Source organism: Neltuma alba, unplaced genomic scaffold, assembly GCF_004799145.2.
Source record: "Neltuma alba isolate B1F8T4 unplaced genomic scaffold, ASM479914v2 tig00004558_pilon, whole genome shotgun sequence".
NCBI classification, from domain to species: Eukaryota; Viridiplantae; Streptophyta; class Magnoliopsida; order Fabales; family Fabaceae; genus Neltuma; species Neltuma alba.
This window is the reverse complement of record NW_021633765.1, coordinates 331578-350697: the sequence shown is the minus strand read 5'-3', so window position 1 is coordinate 350697 and position 19120 is coordinate 331578. Positions and strand designations below refer to the sequence as shown.

General features: G+C 30.5%; 1 pseudogene; it reads left to right on the top strand.

The window, feature by feature from the left end:
* The first annotated feature begins 674 nt into the window (after positions 1-674).
* LOC114745201 (uncharacterized) lies at positions 675-17624 on the top strand (annotated as a pseudogene).
* Positions 17625-19120: the final 1496 nt, after the last annotated feature.

Below are 19120 nucleotides of genomic sequence, written 5' to 3'. Positions count from 1 at the left end.
CTAACTTAACTTATTTTCTTAATCTACTCAAATTAATTAACTAATTCTTATATTTAGGATAAAGGTAGTACTATAACTAGCTTCTTCCTCTTTTCTTTCTCTTTTTTTTCATCTCAGTGGGGCTCCTCTACTCATGCAGTCGTTCGACCCTTCCTCGCGTTTTATACGGCGACGATTTATGGGCAGCGGAGAGACAGCTAACGAAGGAAGCCTAAAGTGTAAACATAATTTTATTTGTTTAAAATAGCATCGAAATAATATTGATCCTTAATAAACTCGTGTTGCATGAGATCAAGTCGTATTTATTATATCCTTGTTACCATATATTCAACAATAATAGCCTCTTTTTGTTTTTTTTAAACCTCATTTAAATTTTTAAAACGAGGCATCAATTTTAAACATTTATATGTAGAGATATTTAACTTACATTTAACCATAGCAACATTATTATATATGTAGTTAGTACCCTTGATCTCCACGCTTGAATTCTTTATGCATTTTTTGGCAGACTCGTGCAAGAATGCAATTCTTGAGCCAAAACACGTGTATCTAAACTATTTATACAGAGCTCATGCTCATTGCATATACTTCTCTCGAGAGAAAGAAAAGTGCATCGAAAAGAAAGAGAAGAGACCCCTTTATCATAAAAGAAAGAAAGAGGAGAGACATTGAAGATGCCCAAACAGGAAGGTCCACATACAATTGAGTATGAGATACTTCTTTTTACTGCACTTTTACTGCAGATTTCAGCTTATCAAGTCGCTTCTTCCGGCTCAATTGTACACCACCTTCCTGGTTTTGAAGGGGCTCTTCCTTTTCATCTGGAAACTGGGTCAGTTCTAGTTTCAGTGATTTCAATTTATAGCCCTGTCATATATATATATATATATATATATATTAGTGTTCGTGTGTTTGTGTGTGTATCTGAGTGGTGGTGCAGATATGTAGGAGCAGGAGAATCAGAAGAAGTACAAGTGTTCTATTATTTTATGCAGTCTGAAAGAAACCCTAAAGAAGACCCTCTCGTGCTCTGGATATCTGGGGGTCCTGGTTGCTCTTCACTTTCAGGACTTATCTATGAAATAGGTTCTCAGAAATCGTGTTTCTATCACTGATTTTTATCCACTCATTGACAAACATGATTATGAGTTAATTTAGCTCGAATTTTTGCCTAATTCTATTGCAGATTTTCATTTTAGAGTATAATTTTGTATTTACTTGTTAGGCCCATTAGCATTTAAAGTTGAAGAATACAAAGGGGGCATTCCTAATATAGAATTGAGACCACAGTCATGGACAAAGGTAAGAAGAAGACATGGCCTTGTCTTTGGACACCAAAAAAGTGGCACTGGCTTTAATAAGTACTAGTTTTGGTACTTAATATAAGAGTTAAATAACTAATTTAAGAAAATAAAAAGATTAGTTAAGCTGGTTAATTGTTTGACTTCGTTAAACTAGCCTCTTTAATCATGTATAGTAAACTTACTTCTTGGTGGGAATTCTTACAATTAGGAAGAATATTTTAAGAAAAAAGTTATAAATTATTTAGGAGATACAAAGAATTGAGATCTTATATCTAAGACCAATCTAACCTTCTGAATAACTCTTATATTAAGAACAGGAGGTAGCATTATTTTTATAACAAGAAATTGGTACATGTGATTGTACATACATCTGACAGTACTATTAGGGTCCCACAAATCATCCTAATATATATCCTAGTCCAAAATTTCAAGAAAATGCATTGAAACTCTTGCTGGTTTAGGTTTGTAGCATCATTTTTGTAGATTTGCCCCATGGCACTGGATTCTCTTATTCAAAAACACACAATGCCCCACGAGGTGATTATGGACTAGTTCATCATGCTCATCATTTTCTTCGAAAGGTATAATCATTATACTGATTTAATCATTGAGTCGCTATGTTTTAATCACCTTTTTCACCATTGTTCTACCACATCTTTAGATATATTATACGTAAACCAAGTATTAAGTTATCAACCTAGTTTTCGATGCAGTGGCTCGTGGAACACCCGGAATATTCCTCAAATCAAGTATACGTTGGGGCTGACTCATACTCTGGCATTACCATCCCCGCACTTGTTCAAGAAATTTCTAATGGTGGGAAATTCTATTTTATTTATTTATTAGTTACATTTACAGATAACATAATAAATATTCTGGCCAAAACAAAGATAACATAATTAATAATTTAACAATTAATTTATTATTGGGTTAAGGTATAAATTTGCCCTAAAAACTTTTATTTATGAATATTGAACAATCAAAAGTTTTTTTTTGGACTCAATATTGTTCTAAAAATTTAAAACTATAGCAATTTCATCTTATACCATTAAAAATATTAACAGTCAATATTGCTATTTTAATAATCAAGTTAGTTTTTTAACAGTAGAGGTAAATTTATTAGGATTTTAAACTCTAGGGTAACATTGGACCCAAGAAAATTCCAGATACCCAATACTGTTGAGTAAAAATTTTCAGAATAAATGCGCACCTTCATTGTTCGTTTTCAATTTTGTAGCTTGATATTTCATTGTTTATTATCAGCTATTTATGACTCATTATTCTCTAAGCTGATTGTTCTTCATTCAAACTGTTAACTCACAGGAAACGAAAGAGGCATTCAACCACGGATAAATCTTCAGGTTTTGCACTGATTTTTCTTTCTCAATCTAAATTAAAAAAATAAAGAGAATGGTGTCGCCTTATTAAAGTGGATTGGCTAGCTAGTGTTCAAAAATATAATTCATCATGTGTGTGTCTCGATTGATCTAAAGCGTTCTCAATTATTTATGCAGGGATACTTTCTGGGGAATCCTTTAACAACTGGGAAAGACATGGATCATACATATTTAATCCCTTTTGCCCATGGAATGGGACTTGTTTCTGATGAATTGTATATGGTAATTGCTTTTTCCTGTAATATCAGTGGTGAGATTTCCCCCCCCCCCTCAACATAAAATAACTGATACTATGGTGCCATATATGAAAGTTAGAGCATATTAAATTAAACCACTCTAGATAATTAGCTTGAAACATTTTCGCGTGCATCATAAGAAATATGAAGAATGATATAAGCTTCATGTGATCCTAACTTATAATATGGTTTTGGGTGGCCATGAATTTATTTTTTAAATATGTATATTTAATATAATGAATCGAATACTTTGATGACGTTGTCTTTTCAATAGTCGTGGCAGAAAAATTGTGATGGATTGGAAATAGATTCAAATTCTCGAAGCCTTTTATGTTCAAGAGTTGTCGACTCCTTCTACAAGGCAAGTAATTAATCCTTTTCATATGTAAGATGAGAAGTGGGAACGTCTGTACGTAACTTCACGTTCACATTCACAGACACGGCACTTGCTACGATTCTTAATATAAGACTACTTAATTAATTTGGGTATATTAAAGAAGCAAAATAATTAATTTAGTCAATGATTTAAAGAGAACTAGTTTAAAAAAATAATAAATATGAAAGACTGAGTGGAATAAATATTTATATTTATAACTAAATTTAACCTCATATGTACTAGCTCCTATAATAGGGAGAGGGGGGATTAGGAAATAGAAATAGAACCTTAATTTATCAGAAAAGAATGCTCATATTACCTGTTTCATTCTAAATGCTGAAAATAAAACTCCAATACTTAATTAATTTGTGTAGTGTCACTTCTATTTTTGATAATTATTTGATTATTTATTATTTTTCTTGCTCCAATATAAAAATCACATATGTTGATGAACTTATATTTCCTGATCATTACCCTCAGCTCATTTCAGGAATTAATCGTTTCCATATTTTGGAACCCAAATGCGAGATGGCTTCACCTAAACCAAATAAAGTTTCTGGGATGCGACGATCACTTGAGAAATTTCACCAGTTTTTTCATTTTGATTCTCATCATCATCATCTCACATTGCCACCTTTAAGTTGCAGAGTAACATTTCATTCTCTTTACCTTTGCCTGAACAAATTTACAAACTTTGACTATTTATTTATTCATTCATGTTTCATGTCTGATGTCTTTTAACTTTTATACTTTTTCTTCCTTTAGAGTTACTCATATTTTCTAAGCTATTACTGGACTAACCATGACGAAGTTCGCAAGGCACTGCATGTTCGAGAGGTTTGATTTAATTAATCTCACTTGTTAATGTGTTTATATAATTAATGCATAATGTTGATTTCAATCGTATAGTATCTAAATACAGTCAATATTACTGCAGAAATCTGTCCTTATATACGATTAATTTTCAGTTAATATTGTCGGTGACACAGGGAACCGTAGGGAGATGGCAACGTTGCAATAGGGAAGAGTATGCAACAGACATTCCTAGTAGCTTTGAGTATCATGCGAATTTAAGTAAGAAAGGTTATCGTTCCTTAATATACAGGTAACTCTAAGAAGAGACATAATGTGTGTGGCCGATGTCTTCAAATATTTTTTTTCAATGGCACTTAATATCTCAAAGTAATTTTCAGTAGAATTTTATCCCTAAAGTATTTTTCTCAGTAACAACAAGTACCCTAAACTTAGAATATCAAGTGTTACTGAAAAAAAAAATATTTTAAGATGTTTGGGGCTCCAAAATTACTTTAGAATAATACTAAGTAATATTGAAAGGATGTTTTAAGGTGCTAGATGCTCCTTAACCTTATATACATATGTGTGTGTGTGTGTCTTTTATCAAATTGTTGGTTAATTACAATCCCTATACATATATAACTCTGAAATTGAATAACATATATTTATATTTTGTTAGTGGTGATCATGACTCGATTATTCCTTTTATCGCGACTCAAGAGTGGATTAGAGCTTTGAATTACTTCATCATTGATGACTGGAGGCCATGGCTTGTTGAAGGTCAAGTTGCAGGGTATGTATATACTTTAAACTTGTTCAATTATTTTACCCCCTCAATCTTTAGAATGTTACAATTTCAACCCCAACTTTCTTAAATACTCCCTTGATTCTCTATGCAATATTTACCTGAATTAATCAGAAAGATTTTATAAATCAACCACTCCCTAAAAAATCGTCCCAATTCAATTTAAATAGGGATGTTTGAAGAAGGTGGCTTACTCAAATTTTTTCCTACTCACTTCCTTCTCCCCCCCCCCCCTTCCGTTTGTTCTTTTGGGGCAGGTATACAAGGAGTTACTCCAATCAGATGACATTTGCAACTATAAAAGTAAGAACTAAGAACAAGGAGCTCTCCCCAGTCAAATCAACTTTTGAAACCGAATATATATGTGCTATATATATGTTAATCTTTAATTATTATTTTGTTGGAAGACATTATAATAACAACTCAAAAATGTATTTGTGTTTGCAGGGTGCAGGGCATATAGCTCCTGAATATAAACCCGATGAATGTTTTGCAATGTTCAGTAGGTGGACATCCATCAAGGCTTTATAGATTATTTCTTCCAATGACATAAGGACTTCAGTGTTTTCAAGAATATGATGTAAAAGTTTGGTTAATGTTGTTGTTATATGTGGATTATTGTTGGACTTGTGTTTTAGACCTTTACTAGTTAATGAATCAATGCTCTTCTTTTTTCCTTTTTTGTTTTGTTTATAGCAGTGATCTCACACACACACACACACACACACACACACACATTTCATTGTGTCCTGGTTATTCCTTTATATTCGATATGTGTTTACAGTTTTCATCTCTCTATTATAATATTACCTCCGGTTTTAAATATAAAATCTAATGTAACCTGCGCATCCAAATAATGTCAAATTAAAGATAAAGAGAAGAGAGAAAAGGAAAGGGGTAAATTTCAAATTGATGCGTGCATCGTAAGGCTTTTTTTATTTATTTAAAGTCGAACTGGGGAATGATGAACTTTTATTTTGGACTAAAAAGTTATATTACTTAATATTTTACTTTTCAATAATCTCAATAAGATCATGTATAAAATATGAATCATAAAATATGTTACTGGAAGCAGATTTTTTCCTTCTTTTTTTTTTTTTAAAAAAAGGGGTTTACAGCATATATTGAATTCTTTTTAGTGTAGTAATAATTTTTTTGCAATGATATATTATATGTTAAATATATTAATTATGTATACTACTCTCACAATTTCTAAAAATTACTTAACTAATTGGAGTGTATTAAAAAAGTCAAATAAATTAGTTATCAGTTTATAACAAAAAATGTGGCAGGATCTATCATCTTTCTATATAACAGTATATTATATTATATTATATATCAATTTATAAGTAAAATAATTTGAAAAAAATAAATATAAAAGATAGGGATGAACATAGGCTAGGTCTACAACCTAACCTATTTAGCCAAAAAAACCAGGCTTAAGGCCTATTCAAAGGCTTTTTAAGATAAATAGGTTAGGCTTTTAAATTTAAAACCTAGCTTGAAAGCCTGCAAATTTAGACTAAGCAATTTTTTTAAATTTGTTTTATTAATATATATTAAAACATGCAGACTTCTAAGTATACCAAAAGCCTGCATTCTCGTAAGCTTTAGTAGGCTCAAACCTCAAAGCCTATTTATGATCTTCAAAGTTTAAAACATGAAGTCTTAGTAAAAGCCTACATTATAAGTAAAGCTATAAAAATGCTTCGGGCATGTGGGGCCTTTCGAAGGCTTAAACTTGAGCCTGAAAAAAAAAGCCTGTTCAAGTCTAAGTCTAGGCTTTAAACTCTCGTTATAGGCTTAGGCTTATTTGACCAAAGCCTGATCCGACTAATCTGTTTTCATCCTTAATAAAAGATAAAATAAATTACAATTTCATATTTAAAATTAAATTTAACCATCTAATTAAGGAGTATTTTGGTGAAAATTAAATCATGATTTTAAAAATAATTTTATCGTATACGAAATAAATATATGAAGGAATTTGTCTCGACTTATCAAAAAGTATAAAGCACTTTTATTAATTATACCAAGGATGGATAGAATAATATATTATTATTGATTATACACGTTGAATGTGTGGTTATATAAAAATTTATATATTTATATATTTATATCTGTCTGCGGGCGCGCGCTTCGGATGGTTTTGTCTGAACCTGCGTGCAGCTCGCTGCTAGACAAATTAAAATGAATGGCGACTACATGAGGACGCGCATTGTTATTTAATTAATACTCTTTCGATTATTAATATATGACCTATTTAACTAATTTGATTAGATTAAGAAAGTTAGATAAGTTAGTTAACTATAATAAATGTGACATATTTTTTCTAAAACACCATAATTATTTTTCTTAATATCCCCTCTCCTTCTTCTACTTGATTATGGTTAAGGGAGTATTCATAGGGATAATTTAGAAAAAATTGATAAATATGAGAAATGAGTTTTATATTTAGGACCAAAACCAACTCAATAATTAGGTTCTATATTAAAAACTGGAAGAGTACTATTTCTTTTCATCTGATTTTATCTTCAATATATATAAGATTGTATGTTCGGAATCAAAAGCAACCCGGAAAGCTGGGAGACGAATTCAGTACTTTCTGAAATCACATTTAAAATTACTTATAAACATGTCTTGTATAAATCGAAATAAAAATTTTCTTATATTTTTACCTGATATTTTATAAATTATGATTGAAAAGCTGAGTCATTCTAAATGAGCTTCAAAACAAAAAGGCAATAATGAACAGGGGAAGAGGATTTCGGAAACATCATGATTACTATCACTGTTATATTGCTCTTGTTACTTGTCTCGTTCTGTTTACTTCATCTCAGCCTATTATTGCAGCTTCTGGCCCCAATACTGTACATTACCTTCCTGGATTCCAAGGCCCTCTTCCTTTTCATCTTCAGACGACTGCGTTGTCACATATTCTGGGGAAGTTGCACTTGAGCATCCACATTTTATTAAATAAATTGCAGTATAACAATTATTTATTATTATTATTGAAGATCCAACAACCTACTGTCAAATTTTTTAAAAAAATTGATATTAATTTTGATTTTTTTAAAATAATGATGATTTTTTAGACTATTGAATCGAAAATCTACATCGCCTGATTTGTGAGATGTAGATTTTTCTTCTGTGACTCGCTTCAATAAATTGAAATATCTAAGAATTGATTGTACTCCTCATCAGGACATCAGTGAGGTAGCTAGCAGTAAGGATATGTTTTATTCTATTAGGCGAGGTCAGTTACGTAAGTGCAATTACATTATATATCTATCTTCTCATTCAAATATAACGGATGGTGCTGGCACTAAGATGACGTTAACAACTACAAAGTTGTCATTGAAATGACTTGGAAGTGGATAAAAAGTAGGGTGCCACTGTTGAAATTCGTATAGGAGGATATCTCTGAAGGTTTTAAAAAAGTTTTGTTGTGTTTGAAAAGAGGATATATATACATCACTTTTTTTTCCAGATATATATATCACTTGGAACCAATGTAATATCAATGTATGTATAAAAAAATGTAATATTAATATATTTCACTTAATATTCATTCAATAATTCAACCTTTTTTCTATGTACTACATACATATACACAAACGTATACATATAAAGTGATTGTCGGTTGAGTTTGCGAGTTACTCGTGCTTGATTTTACATGCAGATATGTATTAATAATTAGCTGAGCAAATAACGTTGATGATTCTCGAGCTCCTCGCTTGAGTAGTGTTCCTGAAGAAATTAAACTCTCAAGCACGTGCAATAATTGTGCAGAAAATTTGCTTCCTTTATTTTATAGCTCGTGCTGTATATATTCTCGAGAACACCTTTGTTAATTCCATCTATATATTAGCAAGATCCTGTAGCTAAAGATCAGATCAGAAGACCATTAAGAAGAAGAAGAATGCAGAGACAAGAAGGTTCATATAGCCCTAGAATGCGTAATATTATTCTTCTTCTTGTTCTTGTTTGGTTGCAGATGTCCTGTCAAGTAAGGGCAAGTTCAGGTTCAATCGTACAGTACATTCCTGGATTTGATGGGCCCCTTCCTTTCCACGCCTTGAAACTGGGTCAGCTCTTCTCTTAACTCCTCAACACATTTCTTTTTTCTTTTTTCTTTTTTTAAAAAGGCTGAGTTAATTTTATAAAGTGTATATTTAATCGTGTAATGATCCTAACAATGGTAGAATTAACAAACACTATTAATATCAAAATTTTGAATGTTGATGAAACATTCAAATAATTGACATAATAACGTTAATTTTTTCAAATTAGTAAGTTTAATTTGTTAGTAACTTGCAAGTTCTTACTAGCTATTCATAATAAAATTTTTGCAATAAAAATGCACTCTCCATTAAACTTTTGCTATTATTCAATTCCAAGAGAATATTAGAGATCAAATAAGTCTGATTTGACAATTCATAAGTTTTCATTGAATATTTGCGGCAAAATGTACGCAATAAAGTTGTGATTAAAGCTCGGGCAGCCATCGATCACCGGCAAAGGTGGCTTTGAGACAAAATAAAGGGGTGGCTTTAAAAAAAATTAGAGACAATGCGGCAAAGTACCCAATATAACAAATTCCAAATTAGATCCACAAACCAATTAGAGATTTACTGAATTTGCCAACTTGATTTGAGATTTTCCTATTTTGGGTGGTTTTATATGGGATTTTCCCTTGTTTTTTTAAATATTCATCTTTTCTTTAACACTTACCATTCTAATGTCTTCAGTACTTAACTTTGATCTATTCAATGCTAATTTTTAATTTTTTTAATGCAAAAACGGAAAAGGTAAGTGTTCAAAAACATGAAAGATATATTAAATATGAGTACTCATGAATTGTTTTGCAAAATATATATATATATATGTATAAGATCATTTTAAATGCTTTGCTTTTTAGTTCTTTACTCTATATGAGAACCCATTCATTTTCGTCATATGCATTAAACGATCATTTACCAAAGTACCTTATTTAGTGCTTAACTTTTTTTTCTAGTAAAAACTCGTTACTAGTTAAGATATCCCACTAAATGTTAGGGATAAATGCAAAAGATCAATAGAAATATTCGATGCACTAACTAATTACAAATAACTAATTTAACTATTTATTTTAATTTTGATGAATTAGTTAAAAGGTTTCTACAAATACAGAGAGAGAGAGAGAGAGAGAGTAGTTACAAATTATATTTTATATTCATGTGTATATATATAATGGTGCAGGTACGTAGGAATAGGAGAATCAGAAAACGTACAAGTATTCTACTATTTTATGCAGTCAGAGAGAGAGCCTAAACAAGACCCTCTTATGCTTTGGATATCTGGGGGTCCTTGCTGCTCTTCGCTTTCAGGACTTGTCTATGAAATAGGTTCCAAAAACTCTTCTTTCTAATACCATACATTTATCACTGATTTTACCTACCACTCATATCCACATATTATTGATTTGATTTAGCAAAGTTATTCGCCCACGTATATTCTTTATTGCAATCTTTAATTAAAGTAAATATTTTTATTATCATGTTTTGTGTGTGTGTGCGTGCGTGCGTGTGTTTGTGTAGGTCCTCTTGCGTTCAAAGTTGAAGAATACAACGGGGGTGTGCCTAATTTAGAATTGAGGCCACAGTCCTGGATAAAGGTAAAGATATATCACAGATTTTGATGCAAGAAATTAAAGAGGCGTATGAATAATCAATTTGTAGACAGTTCAACTAATTCATTAAAAACTTTTGTGCTGATAATAAAAATTTGAAAAAGTAAAGATAAAAAAATTTACACAAGTGATGATTGGTACTTTGAACAATACATTTCATGCTTGATTTTTACACGAAAACACAAACTCATAAGACCTTACAAGTTGAAATCGACATTCATTTTATCTGTCGCACATATATATAATCCCATTGAATCATTCTTTATTATTAAAATTGTGCGTGTGGTGATTTGCACTATATAAATTTTTTAAGGGAGTTAACGACTCATAAATAATGATACGATTTGATAAATAAAGTTTGTCTTAATATAATATGCTTTATTTAATTGTATTAGTATATTTTAAATGAGAGACAAAGTAGATTAGGGTCTTATATTTAGTACCAAATTGAAAGTCAAACTAACTCTTATATTAAGGACCAAATGTAGTATTTATTTTGTTGGTAACTATAATTTGTTTTCCATCCATGCTCTTTATATCGCGTAAAATGTTAGTCCTTATATTTTCATAAGGACTTGGATATGAGCTTAACTAATGTTAACTTCACCGATATGATGACAACTAAAACCGTTGAGTAAGCTGACATGGACTGTTGACTAATATTGATAGAGTTTACATGTATGGACCAGATCCAAAGCTCGTTAAAAGTACAGAGATATAGAGTATGTTTACCCTTATATTTTATTATATCAATAGATTCATTGTGATGGCCTTGTGGGATGATAAAGTAACAAACATCCTCTCATTTTCTTCCTAGAATCTCATATCCACTTTTGCTCCATTCTCTTTTCTTTTTTTTTATAAGAGTAAAAATGAGATCCTAAGGGGGAAAAAAAGAAGGGGATTATGAGTATTATATTCGGTTTACTGCTAACTTTTTATTGAAACTTATTATTCTCTTTCAGGAATGTAGCATCATTTTTGTGGATCTGCCTGCTGACACTGGATTCTCTTATTGAAAAACACCCAATCCTCCACGAAGCGATTATGGATTAGTTCATCAAGCTCATCAATTTCTTCGAAAGGTATAATCATCCGCCCCATGACCTATTCATTATTGAATCACAACTTTTAACTTTTTAATTATTTATTACCATTTGAAAGGCACCATCTTTTAAATACTAGTATATCATAAGAAATTGTATTAACACATCTAATTAATCTTGTAGTGGCTACTGGAACACCCACAATATCTCTCAAATCAAGTTTACGTCGCGGGTGATTCATACTCCGGCCTTACTATCCCTGCAATTGTTCAAGAAATTGCGAATGGTGAGAGAATTAATTAGTTACACATGCATGCTTCTGAGTTTAATTAGATATTTAAGAAATATTAAAAAATGAGAAATGTTCTTGATCTCCTGGAAGTTTACGTTTATATTTATTCATAATTTTCAAATGAATTTGGATTTCTGAGTTGGGTATGTATTAAAAAAATGATGGCTTATTACTAAACCATGCCAACTAACTGTTATTCTTTTTGAATCCATTGATTCACAGGAAATGAAAAAGGCCTACAGCCACGTATAAATGTTAAGGTTTGCAATTAGTCCCTTTTTTATTTTTAATCTCTCATTTTGAATTAAACTCGAGAAATTCTTAACTGTATCCTCTAAACAAAAATATATCACTAGTTCTCCAGTTTTAAAGAGACAAAAATGTCGATGAGTGTAATTATGATATATGAATATATCATATTTATTATCATCATCATCATCTTGTATCATCTTTCTCCCAATATATGAAGACATATTGAAGGTTATCCAATTTGCTCTACAAGAAAACAAAGCAAATCTGGATAAATATCCTCTTTTTTTGGCGAAAAATTACTAATTTTCCTTTGTGTTTAAAATGTTCTTGGTTTTGATGAAGGGATACTTGCTTGGAAACCCTTTAACAACTCGAAAAGAATTGAATCATGTGATCCCATTTGCTCACGGAATGGCACTCATTTCAGATGAAATGTACATGGTAATTGCATATTGTTCTCAATAATTTTCCATTTGATCATAATATATATCGTCTTTCAATAAACTATGCCCCAATTATGAATAGTTTTTATATAATAAAGGTAGAGCAAATTAACGATCAAGGGGTCTAAATTAATAATCTGCCCTGCTGAACAGTCATTGCAGAAAAATTGTAAGGGAGAGTATATAGACAAGAGCAACAATTCTGCATCATGTGCAAGATATGTCATCCCCTTCTATAAGGTAAGTGGCCATCACATAATTTATTACTTCTAATCCTATTTATAAGGTTTTTAATTAATTGGGTCATAATTGGTTTATATTTTTAATTTTATAAGAAAATTATAATGTAATGATTTGCCCAAATTACTCCTCATTAAATGTTTCTAACTTATGTTTGAAAAATCAAACATACTTCCTTCAAGTAACAGTAAGAATTAAGAGGGGTTATAATTATGAAGGATGCTTTTTTTTGGGGGGGGGGGACACTAAATGATTCGTAACTTTTGTGAAAGTCTTACATTAATTAAGGACCATAAAAAACTTTTACAAAAAGTATTATAGATAGGACTATTAAACTTGATAAGATGCCGATGAGAGGCTTTATCTTAAAAACCATGAAAACTTTAAGAATGAATCATATGAAACATGAGATAATAAAATAGACAAGATGCTAATGCTGACACACCGATGATAAATAATTATTCTCTTTTGATAAAAGATTCTAAATCATTTATTACTTCAAATTTGAAAATTGTACTTGCTCCCGTCCTAATTATAGCGCAAAGTTATAAAATTCCATTTCCTCTTAAATATAGAGCAAATAGTACATTTAGTTTTTTTCCCCAATGTTGCCTGATCCTTAACGGCAATAAGTTGTTATATGCTTTTAATTCCCTGACAACACTTTATTAAGGTCATTAATTTCAGGGAAGGAAAAAAAAAAAATCTTGCGCATTTTACAAATTTAAAGATATCAATTATCAATTACTTTTTTTTTTTTGGCTATGCATAGGTATCCTTCAATAGGAAATAATTTTATTTGAGACATTGTCGGACACTAATTGTAGGCACCTCTTTTAATGAGGATTCAAAATTTGGTTTGGTATATTATGATGGATTAGCCTTTTTTATTAAACCCAACCCCCTTGTGTCAATTGTCAATTAATATTCTTTAAAAGTTGTTAAATTAATTAATTTTTTCCCGATAGTCACGTGAGTATTCTTTTATAACATTTTAGGCCCTGTGCTCCTATAAAGATACAGTTTTTGACGTGGACACAGCCCTATTTATACGATACACTTGAATTATATCTAAAATTTGGACCAACTTCTTTATTTATCTATGTATGTAATAGGGACTTTTAGGGTCTCTTGTCGTATTTCTTTCACAGTAATTAACTTCTAGTTTATTTCTTTTCATCAACAAATGACCATATTAATAAGCTTCTTTTCATACAATAATAATGCCCACAGCTCATATTACCAATCAATCGTTTCCATATTTTGGAACCATTATGCAAGACAATTTCAGCTGAGGCAAATGAAGTGTCTCGAAGCAGATCACTTACTGAGCGGTTCAATGAGCGTTCTGATTCCGATCTCCCATTGCCACCTTTAAGTTGCAGAGTAATATAATCTTCCATGTACCTCGTTACGAATTTCCAAAACCTTGGACTATTTATATATATATCTTTTATGTTTTGAGAATCCCTCTTTTTCTTCCTTCAGGATTATGTGTATTATCTCAGCAGACACTGGGCCAACAACCACGGTGTTCGCCAGGCATTGCATGTGCGAAAGGTTTGCTATATTATACATAACTATAACCTTATTAACTTATGACTTTTTCAATTAATCGATTTTGCTAATTTCAAAATTTTTTAAAGGGTTTACGGTTATTAAAAAAGAAGAAGATTGAATTGCTTATAATATCTATTGTGTCACGTTCATATATAAATTTTGTTACAAGTACATATACGCATTTTAATAACTAACAACTACAAAATAACAAGCGCCCATATTTCGTAAGTGAATTCATAAGTGTACATATGCATTTTAACAACTAACAATAACAAATAATAAGTGTCTATATGAAAATGTGTAAATCCTAATTTACATTATATAAGAGCTTATACAAATATTTACAAGTATTCATAAGTGAATTTACAAAGTTCATGCACACAATTTAACAAGTAAAAATAACAAAATAACAAGCGTAATTAGAGAATCTGATCTAATCAATATAAATAACTTGACTTAAGTTTTGTTTTATGGTTATTAGAAAATATAAAAAGTCCCATATCTTACAGTTATATAGAGAGTTAATTAAGAAAAAGATATATAAATTAAGTTTAATGTGAATTAACCAACTAACCAAGTAGTTTAAGCCATTTTGGCAAAATAGATCGTAATATTACACTATATGATATGCAAAGTCATACGCCCATACTTAAATGTAAATCAAAGATATATAAGCTTGAGGTGGTCTGAACAATTGCAAGTAGTTGAAGCTCTTTTGATATAACGGACAAGTCATAAGAATTATTAATACATAAAATTTAGTATTTAAAAAGTCCAATTTTGCATTCAATATACTCCTATTTTTTCCCCTCTACTTCTTATTATAAGGCATTTTTAACCACCTTATCAAAATCAATAAAATACGGTTAAGTCATTAATTGTGTTGATAATGAAAAGAAAATTTCAAATTTGCTCATATTTAGTATCATAAATTACATTCAAGCTATGAGTCATAGAAATTGTAATTAATAATGAGACTTCAAACAGGGGCAAACTTAAAAAATATATAATTAATTCCCTGCTTGAGCACTTACAATAAAGATAATCTGTTTCTTCCGAAAGGTGTCTAGCTGTAAGGACCAGAGGGACTATAGTTTCTTACCAAATAGTAGCATCTAATTATCATTATCAACACATATCGATCCACTAAATTCTTTTTTTCCCAACTATCGATACACTAAATTTTCTTATAACCATAGAAAAATCCATCAATATATGTAGCTGAGAATTTCTTACACGATGAATCATAAAATACTTGCGATTAATATTTAGTTTTGATATAAACGGTTGTTGGATGAATATATGCCACAGGGAAGCATAGGGAAATGGCAACGCTGCAATAGTGACAAGTATATCGAAGACATTCCTGAAAGCTATGGATATCATGCAAATCTCAGCCAAAAAGGTTTCCGTTCTTTAATATACAGGTAACCATGCACCTATCATCATAGGCCACGTAGATCTCTTCCCACTATTAATTTGGACCTAAATTTAACCCATCTTCCACCGGTGCAACTCTTCTTTAGTTGTGTGTCATATATTAACAATATGCAAAATAAAAAACATTTGCATATAGTTAAAGATATGCCATACACAACTGAACAAGGATTAGATTGGTTGAAGACAAGTTATACCCACTCAAGGATCTAGGTCTTTAGATGCCCTTACGCAATAAAATTTGCAACGTGAGATTATTCAGCAATTTTCCCTTTTATTTACCTATTATTATGGTTAAGTTGTAAATTTGATTGGTAAGTTTTCACTAGGAGAACTGGATACTTGTAATTTTTTAAATGCAAATTTGCCCAGCATGTTTTAAATCGTAACAATATTCTCCTACAATTAAAAAAATTAATATTAATTGCTAAAATAGTAATGTTAACCATTGACATTTTTAATGACAGGAGACAAACATTGTTACAATTTTAAACTTTTGAGACAAACTTCTATCCAAAAAAACTTTTGAGATAAATTTGCACCTTAATCTATATGCACGTGTACGTGCATATATACACATACAACATTATATTAGATTTCAAAAGGAAATAGACACCATTCAATATCTCTCTCTCTTATTTTAAACTAGTTGGTTATTTATTCGCTTTGAATCATTTATATTTATATTTTTATAGTGGGGATCATGACTCAGTAACTCCTTTCTTGGCGACTCAAGAGTGGATTAGAGCTTTAAATTTCTATCAAAAAAAACTTTTAAGATAAATTTGCACCTTAATCTATATGCATGTGTGTATATATACACATACAACATTATATTTGTTTTCAAAAGGACATAGACACCATTCAATATCTCTCTCTCTTATTTTAAACTAGTGGGTTATTTATTCGCTTTGAATCATTTATATGTATATTTTTATAGTGGGGATCATGACTCAGTAACTCCTTTCTTGGCGACTCAAGAGTGGATTAGAGCTTTAAATTACTCCATTGTCGATGACTGGAGGCCATGGCTTGTTAAAGGTCAAGTTGCAGGGTATGTATACACTTCAAACTTGGGATACATCTGTTTCATATTGTTTTACATAAAATCACCATGTGAGATATTAATTAAGATACTTAAACTCTGATTTATTTGGAGAGAAAATATTCCAAAGATATGACCATTGAAAGTATTGATATTTCACGATTCATTTTTTAAAAGTTTGAGTCAGTCCCATGCATGCTCATTTGCATGGAATATGCATATAAAATAGTTATGATACTGTCTCCAATCCTAAATATAAGATTGCAATATTACTTAAGGCTTGTGAACATCACAGAATAGAACATTATCTCTTCACACAACCTTACTTACTCTTACAGTATAATTTACACTATAAAATAAGTCTTACATTTAAAACCGTAGGAAGTATTTTAAATTGCTTTCAAATTTTGTGTTTGTGAATCTCTTACACATATTTCCCTTGAAGCAGATACACGAGGACTTACTCCAATCAAATGACATTTGCAACAGTAAAGGTAGATGAAGCACTATTTCGATAGTATATGTGGTTTGGTTGGCCAGAATTAGCATTGTATTAATAACAATTTATTTAATTTGGTTTTTATTGAAAAAGAAATATGAATTTTTTATGATCTAATTAATTAACGTACTGTAAATTACAGGGTGCGGGACATCTAGCTCCAGAATACAAAATTGAAGAATGTTTTGCTATGTTTAGTAGGTGGATTTCTAAGAAGTCTTTGTAAGTCATCCTCTAATTAAAAATGACACATATGGCATAAATAAATGCTCTTTAATTATCATTTCAGTTCGTGAAATCTAAATTATCCTTGTACGCTCTCTAATAATGGATTGTCTGTAAGGATTCAACGTCAATATATTTCTTTTATCACTCCTCTTACTAGTATTATTATTACTATTATTATTATTATTATTATTATTATTATTATTATTATTATTATTATTAAATCTTACATTACTGGGTTTGTTTTAAACAAATATACAAACACACATATATACCAAAGGGTCATAAAATTACCCATCATGTGGGTTTCAGCGATAAGAATCACATCCTCTCACTCAAAGGGAAGGGGATTCGATTCTCCGTCTCGACACTTGAAGAGGCATCCTAAAATGAGAGTGTCTAGGTTAATGCCTGAGGGTATCATATAGATTTGTCCTGCTCAATATTGGTATTGCTTAAAAGAAACTGTTCAAGCCTCTTCCTTGGGTTGAGCCTCTGCCTAAAATTTGTTACCAAAAAAAGGATCATAAAATTTCTTTTAAATTATGATAAGTTTAGGGAGTTTGGTTTGAGCAAAAACCACTTTGAAAAAGTATTTTCATGTAAGTCGAAACAAAACTCTTCTTATATATATACTTATTTTGTATACCACAAAATTACTTTTAAAATTATAATTTGGTTTACATCCAAACACCACGTAAAAATGATAACAGAATAAGCATCAGTCGGGTAAATTTGAAATTATCTTCAAGTGATTCTTAATTTTTAAGTCCACAGGACACCTAGCTCCATAATACAAACTTACACTTTTTTTCTAAATTACCCTTCACGCTAATAATAACAGATATAGGGAAAAAATGGTGATGAAATCAAAATAAAACCTGAACCATTTGCTAACCACGGCCTTCCCATATGCTCAAGCTAGGAGGAAGACGAAAGAAGAAAGAAGGGGAAGACGTACGGCAAGAAATGAGAAGAGGAGAGCGAAAATAAGGACAGAAGAGAAGTAATCATCAATACTCTCTTTCTTCTGCCATTTTTACTACTACTTCCACCAATTTGCTATTTTCAATGTACATAAATTTAATTTCACCCGCGGGCTAAACACATTCATCGAGGAAAATGAATCTTTTCATTAGTCTTTTACATTTTGAATGAAATGACCAACCGACATCTTTTTAAAATCAAGATATTTATGCACTTTCTTTTTCCCCTTTATTTTTTGATTCTTTGTGTTTTTCCTTTTATTAAATTTTTTGGAATTTATTTACACATTGTTTATTTAATTTTTACTTTTATCTAAGATAAACATATGCAGTTTTGAGATATATTATTGTCTTATAAGTTGTCAATATGTTATAAAATTAAACCACTTCAGTTTATTTTTAAATTATTTGATAACTTAATATTCTGTTTTTTATATATATTAGTATGTAGGTATCAAATATTATTTTTTATTTAATTATTACGTTACCTGTCTGACTAGATAAACTGTAA